This window comes from Nicotiana tabacum, chromosome 7, assembly GCF_000715075.1.
Source record: "Nicotiana tabacum cultivar K326 chromosome 7, ASM71507v2, whole genome shotgun sequence".
Lineage (NCBI taxonomy): Eukaryota > Viridiplantae > Streptophyta > Magnoliopsida > Solanales > Solanaceae > Nicotiana > Nicotiana tabacum.
In genome coordinates this window covers 42891599-42903510 of record NC_134086.1, presented here as the reverse complement: position 1 = coordinate 42903510, position 11912 = coordinate 42891599, and positions in this window count along the sequence as shown.

Genomic DNA, 11912 nt, shown 5'->3' with positions numbered 1-11912 from the left:
GATTTCAGACTTGTCGGTATGTTCGGGCAGGGCCCGGGAGCCACGAGCGTCAATCGGATGAGGCTCGAGTGAAGTTGGAAAATTGGAGAAGGGTTAAGCTTCAGTTGTTGTCATAACCGCACCTACTGTTGGCCAGCCGCAGGTGTGAGACCGCAGAAACGGTCAATCTCACATAGATGCGGCCAAGCCAGGCCAGGTCCAAAGCCGCAGAAGCGGCTATTCCTCCGCAGAAGCGAAGCTGCAAAAGTGGCTGGCAACTCGTAGATGCGGCCTAGCGGCCCATGTGAAATTGCGCAGAAGCGGGATCCCTTCCGCAGATGTGGTGGCCGCAGGTGCGGCCTAGGACCGTAGTTGCAGAAATCACTGAAGTAGTGAGCTTTATTTAATACGGGTTCTAAGTTATTTTTGCCATTTTTCACTCCTTCATTGGGTGATTTTGGAGCTTTTGAGAGAAGACTTCCACCTAACATCTTCAGGTAAGTTTATCCCACCTATTCCTAGATTAATACTTGTGTCTTAGGTAGATTAAACACTAAGATCAAGGTAAAATCATGGGGTTAGAGCAAAACCTAAGGTTTTGATAAAACTTAGATTTCTCCACGAAATTGGTTATGAAGCGAAGTAGAAATCATATATTATTAATCCTTAGGTTACAAAGAACAACTTTTTTCGAAAAAATTTGGAATCCAGGCACGTAGGCCCGGGGTCGGATTTTAGGAAACTTGTGTTTAAGGTTGGGAAATTGCGTTAATAGTTAGATTGTGATCTTATGAGCTTGTATTGACTAGTTCTACCCCATTTAACTAGTTTTGGATCGTTCGGCTCCAAATTGAGAGTTCGGGCTCGTTCTTGGTATTGGAAGTGCACTTTGGAGCGAGGTGAGTCTCATTTCTAACCTTGTAAGAGGGAATTGTCCCCATAGGAGTAAACATTGTATAATTTGCCACTAAATACGGGAGCTACGTACGCACTAGGTGACGAGAGTCCGTGCGTAGCTAATATCACGTTAGTTGTTCGGGTAGTTTAGGACCCGTATCATGCTATATTTGTAAATGTTATATGTCTTCTTGCTAATGTGATCATTTAGGATATGCTAGAGAATTGGAAACGAACAAAAGAGAACATATGTATTTTGGAACACTTGTATGAGCTTAATTGGATATAAATACGCCTTCTTGTGTGTTCCTATTGATAATTGATGCATTTATGGTTCGCGCCATTCATCCCTCTGGTAGTGCACAATTTCTTTTCTGTTGGATCGGGCCATCGACCTCGGCATAATGTGCGCATGATATTTATGTGAATTATTATTGATGACTTGCTTGATAAAAGGTTTGAAATGTAAATGATTAACTTTTATATTAAAATGACATGACTTAGAAATCCTTGTTTCAACTGTTATATAAATGTGATCTTCATGTTGGGCATAACATCATATTATATTATTTGACCTTAGTAGGTATCAAGTCAACCTCTCGTCTCTACTTCTTCGTGTGACGACCCGGTCGGTCGTCTTAAGAATTTACACCCTGATCCCCTATTAACTACTTTCCCCAAGTTTATTTCTACTATTTTGATTTGTTGGGATGTTCGGTTTTGAGTTTCGGGGAGTTTTGGGACACTTAATCTCTAAATGATAGCTTAAGTGTTGGAAAGTTGACTGTAGTTGGAAAAGTGTGAAGATGGCCTCGAAATAAAAATCTGATGGTTCCGTTGGGTGATTTCGGGCTTAGGGGCGTGTTCGGATTGTGTTTTGGAGGTCCATAGCTAATTTAGGCTTGAAATGCTGAAAGTTGAATTTTTGAAGTTACCGGTCCGATAGTGAGATTTTGATTCGAGGGTTGGAATGGAATTCCAGAAGTTGGAGTAGCTCCTTAGTGTTAAATGTGACATGTGTGTAAAATTTCCGGTCATTCGAACGAGTTTTGATGGACTTTTTAATCGAAAGCGTATTTTGAGAATTTAGAGTTCTTAGGCTTGAATCCATGGTTAATTCGAGGTTTCGAAGTTGTTTTAGGTGTTTTAAGGATTGGTACAAGTTTGGATAGTGGTTTGTGACTTGTTGGTGCTTTTGGTTGAGGTCCCGGAGGCCTCAGGATGATTTCGGATGGTTGACGGAAAGATTTTGGAATTAAAGGTGCAGCTTCAGCTACTGGATCTGTCATAACCGCACATGCGGTTTGGGTTCCGCAGGTGCGGCGCCGCAGAAGCGGAAGTGAGGAAGGGGCCAGAGTCCGCAGATGCAGTCAGGTAACCGCAGAAGTGGCACCGCATCTGTGGTAATGTAGTCGCAGGTGCGGAAAGTCCTCCTTAAGTGAGAAGTCACAGATGCGACCTTTGGTCCGCAAAAGCGGGATCGTAGATGCGGAAACAGCTGGGCAGAAATATGAAATTTCGAGTGTTTAGTTTCAAAAGTTGGAAATTCGATTTGGAGCTCGGGAAAGGGCGATTTTGAGAGGAAATTGAAGAGAAGATCATTGGTTAACGATTCTTTAACCCTTTCTAGTTATATTCCATCAATCTATAGTTAGTTTCATCATTTAATTTTGGATTGGAGATGAAAATTGGGAAAAAGTTGGAAGAAAGTTCGTAGAGCTAGAATTCAACTTTTGATTGGGAATTTGACCTTATATTTGGATAATTTTGGTATGCATGAACTCGTGAGAGCGTGAGGATTTCTAAAAATATAAATTTTACCCGATTATGAGTTGTGGGCTCGAGGGGCATTTTGATCAGTTTACATAATTTCGCATATTAGCTTAGACTGTAACTGTAGAATCAGTTATTTGAAGTGTTATTTACATTATGAAATTGAATTGAAGAGATTTGGGCCATTTGGAGTCGAGTACTCGTGGCAAGAGCGTGGTCTCGGTTTGATTTTGAGCTGGTTCGAGGTAAGTGGCTTGTTTAACCTTGTGTGGGGGACCTTCCCCTTAGGATATGATATATTTGATAACTGAAATGCCTTGTACGTGAGGTGACAAGCGTGTACTTGAGCTAATTGTTGAAAATCCGGTTTTTCCTTAAGTATTTCAATTGAGTTCTTTTTCTTGTTTTATTCTACTTGTGAATTTATCTTGTTGCTAGTTTAGAAAAACATGTTTAGTTGACTTAATTGCCTATTTGCTTAAACTGCCTTAATTGCATTACGTGAAGCATGTTAGGCTAGGATTAACTGTTTACTTGGTACGAAATTTAGCTTAATTGGGTATTCTTGTGTTGCTGCTGTGCGTTTTTACTTTGGGACTATGGGAAGGCATCCCGGGAGATTCCCTGTATGTATTTATGATCTGAACTGAGGTGCGGAATACCAAGAGATCCCTGACACGTATATTTAGGATACCAAGAGATCCTCGGGATACCAAGAGATCCCTAGCATATATTGAGGATACCAAGAGATCCTCGGGATACCAAGAGACCCCTAGCATGTATTGAGGATACCAAGAGATCCTCGGGATACCAAGAGATCCCTAGCATATATTGAGGATATCAAGAGATCCTTGGTATACCAAGAGATCCCGGTTATCATCCTTGTTATGAGTGGTACTTCCTTGTGGTTTGCCTTCATCTCTGTTTCTGTTATTGTACTCTTATTATCCTATGTATATTCTTACTGTATACTTTCAATTGTACTACTTATCTTATCCTGTCATCTTTATATTTATTTAATCTCAATAGGGCCCTGACCTTCCTCATCACTACCCAACCAAGGTTAGGCTTGGCACTTACTGAGTATCGCTGTGGTGTACTCATGCCTCTTCTTCGCATGTTTTTCATGTGCAGATCCAAGTACTTCTACTCAAGCCTACCATCCTTGAGGGAGGCGACTACTTAGAGACTTCGAGGTACATTTGCCGCATCCGCAGACCGAGGAGTCCCTTTCTATTCCTGCCTTTTAGTATTTTGCCCTTCTGTACTTTCTATTCTTATTAGACAAATTTCAGAGTTAGAGCTATGCAGTATTTTCTTTTCTTAGCTTGTGATTAATGGGTTTTCGGGTCTTGAATTTGGATATTGGTTTTGAGATTTATATATGGTGTATGCCGAGCGGCACATTTAAACATTATTATTGCCTTATTTCTGTTTTTATATTATTTACTTCCGCAAGTTTTGGTTATCTTCCGCAATTTAGGCTTACCTAGTCGTAGAGACTAGGTGCCGTCACGATGGTTCACGGAGGGCGAACCGGGGTCGTGACAAGTTGGTATCAGAGCTCTAGGTTCATAGGAGTCATGGATCACAAGCCGATTTATTAGAGTCTCGCTGATCGATATGGAGATGTCTGTACTTATCTACGAGAGGCTATGTAATTGTTAGAAAAATTCCACTTCATTTGATTTCCTTGTCGTGCGATATTTTGACATCACAACTCTACACTTTTGTCTTCTATTCTCTCACAGATGGTGAGGACACGTGCTACCCGAGATGATCAAGCACCCGCGCCCCCTACTACAGCCGTCAGAGGCCAGAGCCGGGGTAGAGGCCGAGGATGCGCACGTAGTGCAATCAGAGCACCTGCGCGAGCTGCCGTCGAGGTACCACCAGCAGTTCCAACTGGAGTCCAAGCACCTGATACGCCTGCTGCTACTACTACTCCAGCCCTTCAGAAGACATTGGCGCAGTTCATGAGCATGTACACCACTTTGGCTCAGGCAGGGTTGATTCCCCTTGCTGCAGCCACATCTCAGGCCGGGGGAAGAGCACAGACTCCCGCCGCCCGCACTCCTGAGCAGCGAGTGCATATTGAGCAGGTCCTTGAGATTATTTTTGTGCCGCCGGTAGTGACAGTTCAGCCCGAGGTCAGGGCAACAGCTTCTGAGGAGGAGAAGCCGAGGTTTGAGAGGTTCAAGAGGTACAAGCCTCCTGTATTCAGTGGTCTAGCATCGGAGGATGCTCTGGGATTTCTAGATGAGTGTTACTACATTCTCCGCACCATGGGTATATCAGGATCGAGTGGGTTTTCCTTCACTACTTTCCAGCTTCGAGGAGCCGCCTATGAGTGGTGGCGCACCTATAAGTTAGACAGTCCGGATGAGGCTGCTTCACTAACTTGGACTCAGTTTTTAGATCTGTTCCTGAGAGAGTATCTTCCTCAGAGCCTTAGGGATGCATGGCGCGCAGAGTTTGAGCATTTGCGCTAGGGTGCTATGACTGTCTCAGAGTATGTTGTCAGTTGCACTAGTTTGGCTATGCATACACCAGCCTTGGTTTCTACTATTCGCGAGAGAGTTTGCCGGTTTATTGAGGACTTTATTCCCAGCATCAGGTCTCCCATGTCTCATGAGTTGGAGATGGATATTTCTTATCACCAGGTGGTGAGTATTACTAGGAGGATTGAGGGTATGCATGCTAGGGAGAGAGAGGAGAGAGAGGCTAAGAGGTCTCGAGAGTCGGTCCATTATTCTGGTGCCCGTACCCAGCTGCAGGTCGTCATGGTAGGGGTTATATGAGTCATCCTGTTCATTCAGCTCTTCCAGCAGCCAGTAGTGCTCCAGCTCCTCCTAGGCCTCAGGAGCCTTATTATGCACCTCCGGTTTCTAACGCGCCTCCTACACGGGGTGCTTTCAGAGGTCAGTCCAACAGACCTGGCTCTAGCCAGTTGCAGCCACCATGTCCTCCCAAAGCTTGTTTTGAGTGTGGTGACACATGCCACGTGGTGAGGGATTGCCCTAGACTTGAGAGGAGTGCACCTCCACAGACTTCTCAGCCACAACGTTCCCCACAGAGTTCACAGGCTATGATTACAGCTCCAGTTGCTACCCCACCGGCTCAGACAGCTAGAGGTGGAGGTCGGGGAGGTAGAGGTCACCCTAGAGGGGGAGGCCAGGCCAGATACTATGCCCTTCCTTCCTGTACCGAGGTTGTTGCCTCCGATTCTGTCATCACATATATTATATTGGTTTGCCACAGAGATGCATCGATTTTATTCGATCCAGGCTCTACTTACTCTTATGTGTCTTCTTATTTTGCTCCGCATTTGGGTGTATCTCGGGATTCTTTGAGTTCCCCTGTTTATGTTTCTACTCCTGTGGGAGATTCTCTTATTGTGGATCATGTTTATCGGTCGTGTTTGGTTGCTCTTAGTGGTTTTGAGACCAGAGCTGATTTATTATTGCTCAGCATGGTAGATTTTGATATTATCTTGGGCATGGACTGGTTATCGCCCTATTATGCTATTCTTGAATGTCACGCCAAAACCGTGATGCTGGCTATGCCAGGTATACCGCGTGTTAAGTGGAGGGGTACTTTATATCACACTCCCAGTAGAGTTATTTCTTTTCTTAAAGCTCAGTGTATGGTTGAGAAGGGGTGTGACGCGTATTTAGCTTGTGTGAGAGATGTCAGTATTGATACCCCTTCAATTGATTCAGTCCCAGTAGTACGGGATTTTCCCGATGTGTTTCCAACTGATCTTCCAGGCATGCCGCCAGATAGAGATATTGATTTTGGCATTGATCTGTTGTCGGGCACTCAGCCCATTTCTATTCCCCCGTATAGTATGGCTCCTCTTGAGTTGAAGGAGTTGAAGGATCAGTTACAGGAATTGCTTGATAAGGTTTTTATTCGGCCCAGTGTATCACCTTGGGGTGCTCCTATCTTGTTTGTGAAAAGAAAAGGATGGTTCTATGCGTATGTGTATTGATTATCGCCAGTTGAACAAGGTTACAGTGAAGAACCGTTATCCTTTGCCTCATATTGATGGTCTGTTTGACTAGCTTCAGAGCGCACGGGTGTTTTCTAAGATTGACTTGCGCTCAGGTTACCATCAGTTGAAGATTCGGGAGCCAGATATCCCGAAGACTGCTTTCAGGACTTGGTATGGCCATTACGAGTTCCTTGTTATGTCATTTGGGCTGACCAATGCCCCAGCAGCCTTTATGCATTTGATGCACAGTGTGTTCCGACCGTATCTTGACTCGTTCGTCATTGTCTTTATTGATGATATTCTGGTGTATTCCCGGAGTCGGGAAGATCATGAGCAGCACCTGAGGACTGTGCTTCAGACTCTGAGAGAAAAGAAGTTATATGCTAAGTTCTCGAAATATGAGTTTTGGTTGGATTTAGTGCCATTCTTAGGCCACGAGGTATCGAGTGAGGGTATTTAGGTAGATCCAAAGAAGATAGAGGTCGTGCAGAGTTGGCCCAGACCATCTTCAGCTACCGAGATCCATAGTTTCCTTGGTTTGGCTGGCTACTACCGTCATTTTGTGGAGGGGTTTTCATCGATTGCAGCCCCTATGACCAGGTTGGCCCAGAAGGGTGCTCCGTTTTAGTGGACGGAGGAGTGTGAGGCGAGCTTTCAAAAGCTCAAGACAGCTTTGACTACAACCCTAATTTTGATATTGCCTACAGGTTTGGGGTCTTATATGGTCTATTGTAATGCCTCGGGATTGGCCTCAGAGCGATGTTGATGCAGGACGGTAGGGTGATTGCCTACGCGTCTAGACAATCGAAGATACATGAGAAGAACTATCATGCTCATGACTTGAGTTAGCTCCCATTGTTCACGCCTTGAAGATTTGGCGCCATTACTTATACGGTGTGCCTTGTCAAATTTATATTAACCATCGGAGCTTGCAGCACTTGTTCAAGCAAAAGGATATAAATTTGCGTCAGAGGAGGTGGTTAGAGTTGCTGAAGGACTATGATATCACTATTTTGTATCACCCGGGTAAGGCCAATGTGGTGGCCGATGCATTGAGTCGCCAGGCAGAGAGTTTGGGGAGTTTAGCTTATTTACCAGCAACGGAGAGGCCTTTGGTGATGGATGTTCAGGCCTTAGCCAGCCAGTTTGTGAGATTGGATCTTTCGGAGCCCAGTCGGGTTCTATCTTGGGTGGTATCTCGATCTTCCTTATTTGATCGTATTAGGGAGCAACAGTATGATGAGCCTCACTTGCTTGTCCTCAAGGACAAGGTTCAGCACGGTGATGCCAGAGATGTGACTATTGGTGATGATGGGGTATTGAGGATGCAGGGTCGGATTTGTATACCCAATGTTGATGGGCTTCGAGAGTTGATTCTAGAGGAGGCCCATAGTTTGCGGTATTCCATCCATCTGGGTGCCGCGAAGATGTATCAGGATTTGAGGCAGCACTATTGGTGGAGGCGGATGAAGAAGGATATAGTTAGATTTGTATCTCGGTGCCTCAACTGTCAGCACATGAAGTATGAGCACCAGAGACCGGGTGGGTTGCTTCAGCAGATAGAGATTCCGGAGTGGAAGTGGGAGCGGATCACCATGGACTTTGTAGTTGGGCTCCCATGGACTTTGAGAAAGTTCGATGCTATTTGGGTGATTGTGGATCGGCTGACCAAGTCCGCTCACTTTATTCCTATGTGTACTACTTATTCTTCGGAGAGGTTGGCGGAGATCTATATCCGGGAGATTGTTCGTCTGTATGGTATTTCGGTTTCCATCATTTCAGATAGAGGTACTCAGTTTACATCACGGTTTTAGAGGGCCGTTTAGCATGAGTTAGGTACTCAGGTAGAGTTGAGTACAGCATTTCACCCTCACATGGACGGACAGTCCGAGCGTACTATTCAGATTCTTGAGGATATGCTCCGTGTGTGTGTGATTGAGTTTGGAGGGTGTTGGTATCAGTTCTTGCCATTGGCGGAGTTTGCTTATAACAACAGCTATCAGTCCAGCATTCAGATGGCACCGTATGAAGCTTTATATGGGAGACGGTGTAGATCCCCGGTGGGTTGGTTTGAGCCGGGTGAGGCCAGATTATTGGGCACAGACATAGTTTAGAATGCTTTGGAGAAGGTTAAGGTGATTCAGGATAGACTCCGCACAGCCTAGTCCAGATAGAAGAGTTACACAGACCGAAAGGTTCATGATGTTTCCTATATGGTTGGAGAGCGGGTTTTGCTTTGGGTATCACCTATGAAGGGCGTTATGAGATTTGGGAAGAAAGGAAAGTTGAGTCCAAGGTTTATTGGCCCTTTTGAGATATTGAGGCATGTTGGAGAGGTTGCTTATGAGCTTGCCTTACCTTCCAGCTTGGCAGGAGTTCATCCGATATTTCATGTTTCGATGCTTCGGAGGTATCACGGTGATCAGTCGCACATGTTGGATTTCTGTTCGGTCCAGTTGGACAAGGATCTATCTTATTAGCCAGTGGAAATATTGGATAGGCAGTTTAGAAAGCTGAGGTCAAAGAACAGTGCATCAATAAAGGTTCAGTGGCGGGGTCAGCTGGTCGAGGAGGCGACTTGGGAGACCGAGCAGGATATGTGCAGCCATTACCCTCATCTTTTCACTACTTCAAGTGTGTCTCTATGCTCGTTCGAGGAAGAACGAATGTTTAAGTGTAGGAGCATGTGACGACCCGGCCGGTCGTCTTAAGAATTTACACCCCGATCCCCTATTAACTACTTTTTCCAAGTTTATTTCTACTATTTCGATTTGCTGGGATGTTCGGCTTTGAGTTTCGGGGTGTTTTGGGACACTTAGTCCTTAAATGAGAGCTTAAGTGTTGGAAAGTTGATTGTAGCTGGAATAGTGTGAAGACGGCCTCGGAATGAAAATCTGATGGTTCTGTTAGCTCTGTTGGGTGATTTCGGGCTTAGGGGCGTGTTCGGATTATGTTTTGGAGGTCCATAACTAATTTAGGCTTGAAATGCTGAAAGTTGAATTTTTGAAGTTTCCGGTCCGATAGTGAGATTTTGATTCGAGGGTTGGATTGGAATTCCGGAAGTTGGAGTAGCTCTGTAGTGTTGAATGTGATGTGTGTGCAAAATTTCAGGTCATTCGGACGAGGTTTGATGAACTCTTTGATCGAAAGCGTATTTTGAGAATTTTGAAGTTCTTAGGCTTGAATCCATGGTTAATTTGAGGTTTTGAAGTTGTTTTAGGTGTTTTAAGGATTGGTACAAGTTTGGATAGTGGTTTGTGACTTGTTGGTGCTTTTGGTTGAGGTCCCGGAGGCCTCGGGATGATTTTGGATGGTTGACGGAAAGATTTTGGAATTAAAGTTGCAGCTTCAGTTGCTGGTTCTATCATAATCGCACCTGCAGTTTGGGTTCCGCAAGTGCAGCATTGCAGAAGCGGCTCAGCAGTCGCAGAAGCGGAAGTGAGTAAGGGGCCAAAGTCCGCAGATGTGGTCAGGTAACCGCAGAAGCGGCACCGCATCTACGGTAATGTAGTCGCAGGTGCGGAAAGTCCTCCTTAAGTGAGAAGTCATAGATGCGACATTTGGTTTGCAAAAGCGGGACCGCAGATGCGGAAACAGCTAGGCAGAAATATGAAATTTTGAGGGTTCAGTTTCAAAAGTTGGAAATTCGATTTGGAGCTCGGGAGAGGGCGATTTTGAGAGGAAATTGAAAAGGAGATCATTGAGTAACGATTCTTTAACCCTTTCTACTTATATTCCATCAATCTATAGTTAGTTTCATCATTTAATTTCGGATTGGAGATGAAAATTGGGTAAAGGTTGGAAGAAAGTTCTTAGACCTAGAATTCAACTTTTGATTGGGAATTTGACCTTAGATTTGGATAATTTTGGTATGCATGAACTCGTGAGAGCGTAAGAATTTCTGAAAATATAAATTTTACCCGATTCTGAGACGTGGGCCCTAGGGGCATTTTGGTCATTTTATATAATTTCGTGTATTAGCTTAGACTGTAATTGTAGAATCAGTTACTTGAAGTATTATTTACATTATGAAATCGAATTGAAAAGATTTGGGCCATTTGGAGTCGAGTACTCGTGGCCAGAGCGTGGTCTCTGTTTGGTTCGAGGTAAGTGACTTATCTAACCTTGTGTGGGGGACCTTCCCCTTAGGATATGATATATTTGACAATTTAAATGCCTTGTACGTGAGGTGACGAGCGCGTACTTGAGCTAATTGTTGAAAATCTGGTTTTTCCTTAAGTATTTCAATTGAGTTCTTTTTCCTGTTTTATTCTACTTGTGAATTTAGCCTGTTGCTAGTTTAGAAAAGCATGTTTAGTTGACTTAATTTCCTATTTGCTTAAACCGCCTTAATTGCATTACGTGAAGCATGTTAGGCTAGGATTAACTGTTTACTCGGTACAAAATTTAGCTTAATTGGGTATTCTTGTGTTGCTGCTGTGTGTTTTTACTTCGGGACTACGGAACGTATCCCGAGAGATCCCCTGTATGTATTTATGATCTGAACTGAGGTGTGGGATACCAAGAGATCTCTGGCACGTATATTGAGGATACCAAGAAATCCTCGGTATACCAAGAGATCTCTAGCATATATTGAGGATACAAAGAGATCCTCGAGATACCAAGAGACCCCTAGCATATATTGAGGATACCAAGAGATCCCTAGCATATATTGAGGATACCAAGAGATCCTCGGGATACCAAGAGATCGCCGGTTATCATCCTTGTTATGAGTGGTACTTCCTTGTGGTTTGCCTTCATCCCAGTTTCCGTTATTGTACTCTTATTATCCTGTGTGTATTCTTACTATAGATTTTCAATTGTACTGCTTATCTTATCTTGTCATCTTTATATTTATTAAATCTCAGTAGGGACCTGACCTTCCTCGTCACTACCCGATCGAGGTTAGGCTTGGCACTTACTGAGTACCGTTGTGGTATACTTATGCCTCTTCAGCGCATGTTTTTCATGTGCTGATCCAGGTACTTCTACTCAGGCCTACCATCCTTGAGGGAGGCGATTACTTAGAGACTTCGAGGTACATCTACTGCGTCCGCAGACCGAGGAGTCCCTTTTTATTCCTTCCTTTTAGTATTTAGCCCTTCTGTTCTTTCTGTTCTTATTAGACAAATTCCGGAGTTAGAGCCATGTAGTATTTTCTTTTCTTATCTTGTGATTCGTGGGTTTTTGGGTCTTGGATTTGGATATTGGTTTTGAGATTTATATATGGTGTATGCCGAGTGGCACATTTAAACACTATTATTAC